This window comes from Anas platyrhynchos, chromosome 1 (genome assembly GCF_047663525.1).
Source record: "Anas platyrhynchos isolate ZD024472 breed Pekin duck chromosome 1, IASCAAS_PekinDuck_T2T, whole genome shotgun sequence".
NCBI classification, from domain to species: domain Eukaryota; kingdom Metazoa; phylum Chordata; class Aves; order Anseriformes; family Anatidae; genus Anas; species Anas platyrhynchos.
This window is the reverse complement of record NC_092587.1, coordinates 55,952,784-55,964,818: the sequence shown is the minus strand read 5'-3', so window position 1 is coordinate 55,964,818 and position 12,035 is coordinate 55,952,784. Positions and strand designations below refer to the sequence as shown.

Genomic DNA, 12,035 nt, shown 5'->3' with positions numbered 1-12,035 from the left:
TGTGGCCATGATTGTAAAATAATTTAATCTACAGTGTAAAAAGTCAGTAACCACTTTCTACCCTCAGATTTCCACAGGGCATAAATACATGTGCAAACTGTTGTTCTTCCCCTGTAGCAGTAAATTAGTAAGGACAGCTTGTCCAACAGGACAGCGTTCCAGTCATCCAGGTTGGATCATTTAATTTACTCAGCCTACAATTTGACAGCACCAGGTAACAACTGCATGAAATTTATATTATCAAAGGTTGAAAAAATGCACATTTAACTAAATGCATCTTTTTCTTGTGTTTTACAAGACTACTTTAGAAGTTCCCATTCAGGCACACAAGGAACATTTAAATACGCAATGGCCAGGCCAGCTGTCACCCCAGCAGACCAGCCTTCCTTTAAAGTATTGTGCTTATTAACTTGGGCCTAATATCCTCTTGCAAATGAATTTATAATAATGAATTATCTCCCACTTCTAATATAAACTTGAAATGGAAAGAGAGTCCATGAGATGAAGACAGTACTTTAGTCATGAAACTTTATCACTATACTAGGGAGCAGAACTTTGAACTTGTGGCTAATTACTGATTGGTATGCTGGTTCTGTATGTAAAAATCACTATTGCTTCAGCATGCACAGTGACAGCTCCAATTAATAAACAGAAAAACAATTCTTGGCAGAGAAAACAGAACATGGCCAAACATACTAATGCAGCAGGCTGTTCTTGAATTAACAAGTCTGAACTAGGTAAATATTTTTAAGCCTACATCCAGCTAAAAGAAAATAAAGAAAAAAATAGCAGAACTTACAGCCACTAATAATCTAAAAACTTCTTTTAAGATGAAGCAACTAATCTTTTTTTTTTTTTCCTCCCTATTTGTGTTTGCAAATTTAATAGAAAAAGTGGAAACTAATTCTCGTCCTGTAAACTACTCAGTACATACGTGATATCAGGAATGGATCTAGTACGCAACATGCGAAGATAAAAAACACGTCAAATATCATTTCTGAATTGGTCCTAGAGTTATTCATTTTTTGAAGGAAACGAGATAAAGTTTTAAACACAAAACAAAAAGCAGCATAATCTTTTCCATTCATACACAGACAGAACTAAATAGAGGCTTTTGTGATATGAACGTTGTAACTGTTCAGATCAGAAAGAGATCAGTATAAATAAGAAAAAAAAATCAATTCAAGGGTACCACCCACTTCCTTTCCTAGAAGATATTCACACAGCTTGTTTAGAGAAGAATGCCAAATACTACCAAAAATCATATGTATGTTGGGAAGACAAGGAAAAAAACTTACATAATAGAATGCACCATGAAAAGCTTGATGATTTTTTTTTTTTAATCCTTGTTTTTAATAGTGCTAGGAAGTAGTTAAAGGCATCAGTAGATCTGAAGAGAATTCCATAAAAGTGTGCTTTACTGCTGTTTTACCTACTACTAAATCCCTTGAGGGTAACAGATGACTACTCATCTTCTGAGATTGATGCTGACTGAGATCCGTTCTTCAGTGCGAGTTTCAGGGAGAGCTGAAAGCTGATCACACACTCCACAGATGTCAGCTGGGGGTGGCTCTAGTCAGATGCCTACCCCAAAAACAGAACACTTAAGTCTGAGATGCTTTGGGATCTAGCCAGTCTTCCCATTTGCCTCATGCTCCTATAAAAATCATTCAGGCAACCATAGGGATGAAGTGACCAATTATCATAAAATCTCCCTGAAAAATGCATTTGAAATTATAAAGGATCTTCCATTATTACCAGAAAAGTACCTGTATTACAGTTTAATGCTGTCAGTGCAGGAAAGTAACAGTAGACTCTGCAGTTATCTAGGGAGCTGACTGTCAGAGTTCAGTTATTGATTTTTACTTTGTTCAGAAAAAAATATCAGATTATTGCTTTGGTTAGAGGAAAAGATAGGTTAGTCTTACAGGGAAAAAGAATTTGCATATTTCCAGAGGTAGGAGAGGTTAGTTCAAAGCTCAATGCAGAGATTTAAAGAACTCTCATTGAAATATCACCTGTGTTTTTCCTTCAATTATATCTTGTGGGAGGATAATGTTCTTTTGCTGGTAACACTAGCTCTTGGGTTGGTCAAAAAGCAACAAAGAAATTTAGAGGTGCAGGGGGGAGGGATGAGAACAAGAATTACAAATAGCATACATTTTTTTCTCTTGCTAGAGAAAGTGATCTGAAACTTTTAGATGAATCCTATTCTTCGGGCATCTGTTGGATATACTTATCTTCTGATTTCCTGAGAAATCTGAAATTTCTTCTTATTCCACCTGAACTATCACATTCACAAAGCTACCCAAAAAAATGTGCTACTATATTCTAAAGATACTCTCCCAAATCGTGATTGTTTGTTTTATTAAATACTCGCTACTACTAACCTTGGTATAGGTATAGTTATCCAGTTTTCCAAGCTCCTGTAACTTTAGTTTTGATTCATGCTCTTTAGAATATTTTCTCAAGGTCAACTGGGCACTGCTGCACTATATTGTCTAAATGGCCTGTGTTTGTAGTTCACAGTGATCAATCAGCTTCCTACAGAAATACCTGGGGAAGGAATTGGGAAATATCATTGACAATAAAAGATAAAAACATTCAGTGGATAAAAACATGAAACATTGTACCTTCTTTACAACTTGAAATCTTAAAAATAAAGATTGAAAATCTCAGTGTTAGGTATAGCTTAACCATTATTTATGGAATTTGATTCCTGGAGCCAGAACAGCTGCCGCAATTCTACAGGCTGATTCCATCAGGCTAGATGATCAGAATAATCCCCCTAGCATTAGCAAGCATCTCATTAAAAAAAAAAAAAAAGGCAAACGAAAAAACTAAGAAATTAAGATCAACATTTCTGCACTCTCCTCTCCTGGAAAACAAAATGAAAAATACTAAGCACATCTCCTATTGTATCTCAACAAGATATCCATCTGGAAAGTCTTACCTTCCAGATGCCTTCCACTAGTATTTCATTGTCCTGCTCATCTCTGCAACTACCCCTGGGAGGAAAACAAAATACTGCATAGTTTACTGTCAGGCTAACATTCTGAGGGATGAAAAAGACTAAAGGAAATATATTGTAGACCACAGTCAGTTTCAATATAACAACTGTAAACAGCTGAAAAACAGAACTAGATGAATTTGGATAACAGTGTATGTAAAAACGTATAAAAATAAATTAATAAAAGTAAAAAAAAAAATCTTATATAGACACAACAGTAAGGTACATACAAAAAAATTAAAATCACAAGTCAATGAGGAAGCCTACCAACTTCTTCCCCTCAAACAACTTGATTGAACTTTCTTTAAACCTTCAGACAATTGTTTTTATTAAAAAAAAAAAAAGCGTGATGTTAAACCAAACGATTACTACAGTGGTTCAGAGAAATCCACAAAATATTTTCCCCAGGCTTCAGTAGGATGACAAGGTCTCTTCTTCTTCTTATCAGGGAGTCACTTTCATGCCAAAGAACCTTGCCAGCCTGCCAGTGAAGCAAGGGAGAGGCCTTCTGTTAAGCCACAGAGTTTTGGATAGATTTTTTTTTAATACAGTCCTTCAACCTGGAAAGACAGATCTAGTTAGACTCATGAAATGCCTTTCCTTTTGAGTAGCTTAGCCATCTACTTGAGCTCTCTTGGTTCCACAGGAGCTGTGTGGCTAGAAACTTTCCTGCTCGTTGAAGTAGATTGAATGGGGGGTTCTGGCACCAAGACATTTCCAAGAAAATTGTTCTCACAACAAACAGGTTTACTGGGCACCTAATAAAGGATGAGTTTATTGCTATCAACTGCATCCCTCCTCCCCCCCCCCCCCCCGACACACACACACACACTTTTTTTCTGTTTGAAGAGTGACTGAATTTACATCAACACCTCTTCCCAACATCAAGGTGCATTGTAATATTACACACAAGAGTTGACTTAAAATATTTCTGGTATATAAATGCAAAAGGATACTCATAAATGAAAGAAAAAAAAACAACTTTAGGTTTTACAAGCCTTCCATTCTCTTTTGCCTGTTTTTACTAATTTTCATGCTCACAAAACCTTTCTGAAAACAGCAGTATGCAACTTGCAGAACATGCTCATTCCCTCTACAAACTTTTCTATGTTCCCAGCATCTTCATCCCACTTCATCTTTACAAATGTTTTTTGCTTATGAGATGCTGAAAATATAGACAGATATAGGAAAATATGGACAGATACAGGCAAACCAAGTGGATCCAGAAGAAAACAGTATGAATTTACACTGTTTTACTCTATTAGGCCAGGAATGTATTTCACATCACCACATGCATAAACCCAACAGCAAAATTATTTATCTTTGATAACATTCCAGAATTCCCCAGTACTATTCAGCTCTCCTTTTTGCCAGTTCCTTACCAGACACAAACAACTATTAAATCCAATTCAAATGAGTGCAATCTTCCAATTGCATGATGTTAGCACAATCACTTAAGGCTTCATCTGTGCTATAAACTGTAGCATTACTTATAAAAGATTTGGGGGTGTTTTCAGGCCACGCTATTTGATTCTTTCCAGTCTTAAATGTTAGCTAAAAAACTCCTTACACTAGAGTAAGTAACAAGTAGAATCACTGCAGAAAATTCACTTAAAGGAAAACATAGGAGTCTCAAACCCCTTATATCCTCCCATGTTGGAAGTACCATATACACGCTCTAAAAATTGATGCAGTGTATGCAACATGCACATCTGGAAAACTAGCTCTGACTTGCTATGGATTTCTGTACACCAGTCTTTCCTCCAGATACAGAAAAGATTCAATTCTTTATTCCTACGTGAAAATATACAAAGTCCAAAATTTTTAAAATAGTCATTTGAGTTGTCACAACATGATCATAATAATCTTAAGTGTCTTAACTGAAAAACATGCTACCTTCCTCCTTTACAGTGTTCAGATAACCGAAAAGACAGAATATATGTTCAAGAAGCTTGAAAAAGAAAAGTACCTCAACTTCTTAAGAATATTGGCAAAAATCACCTACACTTTTTTAAATTTATAAGTAACAGTTATAAATTTAGAGATGCTATATTTCATTAAAGCTAGAAAAGACAGGCTCATTTGGTGTGATAACATTTACTACAGAAGTATTTTCATTTGCCATTCCATCACCTTCTATTGCACAAGTTGTTACATGCATTTCTCACCACTGTTATTTTGTCTCATAGGTTTTTCAAAGATCCCTGTTCATCAAACGTTTGTCAAAATGAACTCACACATAGCACCAGGCAAAAAGGAGATGAGAGGCAGATGCTTCTGCATGTTAGTGGGCGGGATGGGAAAGAAGCTGGGGAAGCAGCTTTTGCAACCAATCTATTATAGCTATATTCCTTTTAACCATCTACCAGCAATGCACAGATTCACTCGAAATGCATTAAATCCCCTGAACTTATGAAATGATGCATTATTGAAGTCACAGCAGGGAAGCCAACTCAGCTTATCTGACATGAAAGACTTGCTCTAGAACAACTTTTTTTCATTACGAGGTTATGGATAAAAAACAAAGAAAATGTTTTAATGTACAGAGAAGATGCACAGTCACAGAAGCAGCAAGGTAGAAGCACTCTTCTTATTCCCTTCCAGAAGGCCCTGAAGGAAAACTCCTCTCAGAGAGATTTTCCACATCAAAACCAGAAAAACAGATGAGCAACGCCTTAATCTCCTAGTCCACTGCTCCAGCATGTTAGCTTTCTTCCATGTACTCTTTCTTCAGCTACTCTGGCACATGGTTCTTAGAATATACTAGCTGTCTGAGATCTGAACTCACTTCCATCCTCCACCAATTCTATCACTGCAACATGTAGTACTGTACAACTGAGGTTGCAATAAAGTTTATAAGTTGAAGAAATAAATTCAATTTTTCTAATTTCTTCCTCTGCCTCAGACTGCTCATCTTAATATATGCCATTATGGGTTTTAATAATGTACTTTCAGCAAGTAAATTGCAGATTCTACTAATCTATATCCACACATCAACTACACGTTGGCATACATCACGTAAGATTTGTGGGCTACTTGCTAAAATCATTTAGTTGTCTGCTTAGGGCTGCACAGAATATCAATTTCTCATTCTGCCAGTCCAGCTTAAAACCCTAATTTGTACTACGTGTAAAAGAAGCAATTTTCCAATCAGCAATACAATGTAGCATATACACTGCAGGTACAGTACATGTACATCTTATTAGCGTTCCAATATATGAAAAATACAAAAAGAAGAACACTTCTATATAGTATCATAACCGGACAGCTCAAAGCAAGCAGGAAGTCCTTATCTAGATCCATCTAAGCTACTGAAGGTGACATCAGAGGTGAAACGCATAGAGCAAGAATGACTAAATCCATAAATGGCCCCAAATTATTTATTACACGAATATAAGTGACTACAATTATATTGAACAGGCTATTATCAAATCTCTTCAGTGACAAAGCTTTCTGCCAAAGAGGACAAATAAAAACAAGTGCATAAATCACAAGGACATGTGGCTTAAGGCCATTATCCCAGAGGATTACAGAATGGTTTCTGCATCCTCCCTCTTCGCTTTCAGTATTTCCATCTTTGTTTTAATATTGTTGCTATTATTACCAGTGCTATCTGAAGACTAGAGTCCCCTGTAGTTATGAATGGCAAGTAGAAAAACCGTCTCACTTGTTAAGAGAGAATCTGGGGTGTGCTTTAGAGGTACATTCAGTAACCTCAGGATAAGAGTGTGTTTTTAATGAGACCTTCCAGTCTTGTCCAACTGTGTAATGCTTTAATTATTGAGCACTATACGAGGCGTTATGGACTGTGGTTGCCAAGCACTACCAGAGATCCATGGTTTTGCTGTGCTAACCATGGTACAAATACCTCATGAAACTATGCCTGCTCTAAGGTACTCACAAAATCCACAGGACAGTAAGCACAGAGGAAACGGAGCAAATATATCTGTCAGTGGTCACCATGCATTTGGGAATGCCACAAGGTAGTAATAGCTCTCAAACACCATTACTGGTTTCAACTAGACTAGTCAGAACATTCATTACAGACTATAGTGCGTAAATATTCCTCAGTCTAGCTCAAAACAAAGACCAGAGTTAAGGAAAATGGCTGATTTTACACATCGTACAAATTAGGATTTTAACCTGGACTCCAGACAGAATGAGAAATTTATATTCCACGCCGCCCTAAACAGACAACTAAACAATTTTACCAGGTAGCCCACAAATCTTACACAGGTTGTCATACCACCTCAACTTTGTTGAAGTTACAGACATTGCTACATGTATGCTTCTCAATTTTGAAGAACAATTTTCAGAATACTTTGATGTATAGATGATTAAAAAGAACAACTAGCTTACCATGAACTTCTGGTCTCAAGGCAACCCCTCTTTCCCAGAGAGGCACACACCTTGTCACCTACAGTGTGGATCAGAACCTTACTAGTAAAAAACAAAAAAACAAAAACAGCTCCAAAGTGAACAGTGGGATCAAAAAACTAGAAGCAAACCCACAAGTTAGAGTGCCAGTGAGGAGGTGGAGGAGAAACAAGAACATGCTGTTCTAATCTAAAAGCCATAAGCCTCTAATACAAGAACTTGAACACTGTTTATTAAAACTAGAAAGTTCTTTCTCCTGACTGCTAAGCCACTATTCTCTTAATGACAGGGAAAAAAGAAATTGGTTTAAAATCTTCAGTCTTAAATTTCTGCTTCAAAATTATGGCACTTTTCAGCAGTTGCTGACTCAAGCAAATAGCTTAGCAAAGCTGAGCAGTAATTAAGAGATTTCATTTACAACACAATTTCGCATTTGTACAGGAAATGTGCTTCTTATGACATGAAAATTCCTATAATACTGAAAAGACGCATGGAGATATAATACCATCTAAGTCTTTCATTTGCTCTGTGAAGTAAGCCATCCCTTCTTATGGTAAGTAAATACGCATTTGAACAAAGAAAACTATTCAAGTCAAAACTTTAGAAGTAATGAATAGCACTGAGAGCCAAAGAAAACTTGGAGCTTTTTAGGATCATGAATTCAAGTCCTGTTCTGAAATTCAAGTCAACAGGAGTCATACCATTACATTCCTATATAGTTGGAGCAAGCCTCAATGGCTCTGCAGTATGCCTAATACAATTTCCTAAGTTGTATTTACAGAAATTAGACTTTCGTCAGTTTACGTTTCATTTCACGTTAGTGGTTTCAGTTTGTGAACCCCTCAATGTTTTACAGATGCACGTGCACAAGCAGATGGAAATATAACATATATAAATCATTTCTTACTCAATCAAAAACTAAGAACCTTATAAATTGTCTACAAATCATCATTAGCTCTAAATAATTACACAGGAGTTAGTGACCTTAGAGTAAGAATGATACTTGTGACTATATAACATTCCATGCTTATCTTCACCTCAAAGGGAATTTTTCCAAATAGAACCACAGTATCCTCAGGTGCTTGATTTATTATACATAAACATGGCACAGGCAGTCAGGTATGTCAGTGTTTAAATTAGGCTCTTCCAGAACTTTTTCCTCCCATCTGTAGTTTAACAATGGCAAGAAAATTTGCACAAAGTGTGCCAAGCTTGGATAGAGAACCTCTCCTTTATTGGAATGTTTACTATTTTTAAAGAAATAATTATACAAGAATACAGAATTGTAGTCTACCCATCAGCTGCATTATTTCATACATTTAGAGAAGGAAAAAAACCTGCAGGTATGACAGCATCTTGGACATACAGTGATGGTTACAGAGGTTAATTAAATGTACTGACCACATCCCAATCTTCAATCTAGATATAACAGGTAATTTCAGATACATTTCTAAGCTGGCCCTTCACGTATCTGCCTCTAGAATACAGCTCCTTGCCTGCACCACGGAGTTACTCCCGAGCCACAGAATTACAGCAAAACCTCGCATATCTATTTGTGTCCTGCCAGCAAAATAAACAAGTCCAAAATTCTTAAAAATCAGAGCATCCATTCCAGTTTTCACACCAAATATAAGCTATGACAAGAATATCTTGAATGAAAATTAGTTCCAAAAGAAAGCAAGAATATTTAGCACCTTCCTGCTATATTTCGTCTTTGAAAAACACTTGGCAAATATGAACGTGCCAAGATATAAAAGAACCATTGTTTCATGGAAAGGAAGCAAGAATAGAGGATGCAGAACTTGCTAGCAAAGTATATGGATGGATGGATGATATTTCAATTTTGCATACTGTGGTTTTACTCCCATCTTAGCAACACACCAGAGAAGGAACACTACATTGTTGTATACTGAGAGATACTGTTAGACCTGGGTTACTTTCAGCGCTAATATTTCTCAATGGAAATTCCTGTTTTTTTTTTTCTTAAATTAGCATTGAAAGTATTTTTTGTTCTGTACCACTATGCAACAAGCTTTGCTGCTTCCATTACCACAATACCTGCAGATACATTTGTCCAACAGAATCAAGGTGCTAGAAACAAAGCTGTAATTTGTGTAAGTTTGTCCATTACATGCCCTGCTGAGTCCCATTTTCTTTGTTTAGAGTGCTTCGTGGCTTTTTAGCCACAGCTAATGGGAAAGTCTTGTGCGAAAAGATTCATCACAAAACATTATCTGCTACATTCATGCCCATTAGGGGTGTCCAACACTACTAATGCAGATCAAAACTGGGGTCTCTTCTGGGAACCCCATGCCATCCAGAAGCATCACTACATGCTTACCAGTATTCCATCACAGTAAACACCAGTGAGGATGGATGGAGAGGCAAGCTGAAAGAGCAAAACTGATAGATCTGTATTGGTTCAGCACTGATTTCAGTGAGACAGCTCTTGGGAAAAAGTAAAGTGAGAATGACAAAGTTTTTCACTTCAGCTCATTAAGGGCCTGACATGAAGGCTCGTGAACCTGTCCGAAACATTCTTATTGGGGTTTTGAAAAACTAGGGGCTTGAACTTGATAGAGGAAAGGAATAGACACCAGGTAAAAGCAAGGAACATAGATTTTGTGTCCTCCCATTGTTCAGCCTAGTTTAACAGGCTTGGTTACTAGTGGGAATTTATACTGGGTTACTACAGTCAACTCTTATCCAAGTTGCAAGTCAGCAACAAAAACATGGAAGTTAGTTGCCAGGTCAACATTTGACAGGAATAGCTAACTGAAAACATTAGGGATTTTCATCCAAATTACTGGGCTAACAGCAGAGAGGATTCCAAAACCTGAACAATTAGAGAACGATCTTGCTGTAAAGACTGAAGTTGGCGTTACAAACTGCTCCTGAAAAATGCTTCTCAATGTTAATAATGTTATCTCTGGCCTGATAAAATATCAGCGTTCAATCCTTTAAAATTAAACCAAAAATTTTGTTTTGTACTGATTACCCAAAGATATTAAGTCTTACAACGATAGCTGTACCTGACTCAAAAGAAGCCAAATAGAAGAAGTTCTTAGATATCAAAGAGGTTGTATCACAAACTCAGGTACATATGGCAAATCCATGTAATGAAAAAGACAGGAAAACACAAGGGGACCCGGATTTCTTGCTGTCTGTGATGAATGACTCAGTTCCTGCCACGTTAGATTCATTTCACCTCCACAAATTACAGTCACAAGGCAGGTGCAACGGGATCCATCTCCATCCTCCTAAAAGTTTCTGTTTTGTTAGTCCAAAAAACTGGTGCCGTGCACTAATAGAAGTGCTAAAATAAAATCTTACGAGTCAAATATAAAATGTACTTAAAATACCACATCAATTAAAAAGCAATGTAACCTGAGAGGGCAAAATGGGTATGTCCCAGAACTACAGTGAATTCGTTCAGAACTGTCCCATGTTGCTGCTTCCAGTGAATCACAATGGAGGAATACAGTTTTTATTTTTTCAAAAGATGTTTAAACAACAATGACGTTAACAATAAATAAGCTAGTACTATTCAAATGACGAATTACTGAGATTAAAAATACAATCTTAAAAAAAGGAAAAGTACAAACCATCAGTTTTCAAACACTTCAGCACGCTCTTTTTTCCGTGTTTTGTAAGCTCTTTTGGGCAGGAAACAGTTTCTCGCTCTGGGAATTTCTAACACCCCAGCTATGTTGGCTGGTGGTGTGAAGAGTGACTGTTGATTGACGTAACTTGGCTAGCAGAAGCTGCCACAGTAGTCACAGATACACTGGCAAAAACAGTGCTTTTATCTAAATAGCTTTTATCAATTGTGGATTTTTTTTTTGTATGAATAAACACAAGGGGAATAAACACAAGACCTGTGTGCAGTTGCACAGCTATGATCTTGTTGGGATCACAGAGACATAGTGGGATGGCTTGCGTGACTGCATTGCTGTAATGGCATGCTGCAGGCTCCTTAGGGAAGGAAATGCTAGAAAGACAAGGAGATGGAGTAGCCCTTTATGTCAGAGAAGAGCTGGAATGCATGGAGCTCTGCCTGGGGATGGACGATAAGCCAACGAAGAGCTTATAGATAAAGACTAAAGAGCAGATCAGTATGAGCGACGTTGTAGAGGGCATCTGCCTCTACAAGAACAAGTGGATGAGGGCTTCTACAAGAGAGATAGAAGTCTTCACATTCATAGACGCTGGTTCTCATGGGCGACTTCAACCACCCTGATATCTGCAGGAAGGCCAACACAACAGGACATAAGAAATACATGAGGTTCCTGCAGAGCATCCATGACAATTCCCTGTCCTGAGCCAATGAGGAGAAGCGCCCTGCTGGACCTCACGCTTACAAACAAGGAAGGGGTCTTTGCAGGTGTGAAAGTCAAAGGCAGCCTTTATTTACAGCGACCATGACATGGCAGGGTTCAACATCCTGAGAGGAGGGAGTAGAGGAAAAAGTAGATTACAGTCTTGAACCTCAGAGAGTAGACTTTAGCCTCTTCAGGGATCTGCTTGAAATAATCCCTTAGGACAGGGCCCTGGAAAGAAGAGAGATCCAAGAGAGCCAGTTGGTATTCAAGAATCACCTCCTCCAAGCTCAAGAACATCCCAGTGGGCAGGAAGTCAGGCAAAAATG

The 12,035-nt window shown here is 37.5% G+C and overlaps 1 protein-coding gene across 2 annotated transcripts in view; it reads right to left on the bottom strand.

The window, feature by feature from the left end:
* Positions 1–12,035, bottom strand: part of LARGE1 (LARGE xylosyl- and glucuronyltransferase 1) — a 285,774-nt gene that overhangs the window by 262,991 nt on the left and 10,748 nt on the right. The window contains exons 3-4 of one of the 2 annotated variants that reach the window (XM_038180825.2): positions 2,954–3,008; positions 2,391–2,556 (exon numbers count right to left, since the gene is read on the bottom strand). The exons of the other annotated variant lie outside the window; for it this stretch is intronic. The gene's annotated coding sequence lies outside the window, so the exon portion shown is untranslated. The remainder of the gene's footprint in view (positions 1–2,390; positions 2,557–2,953; positions 3,009–12,035) is intronic. 2 annotated transcript variants of the gene reach the window in all.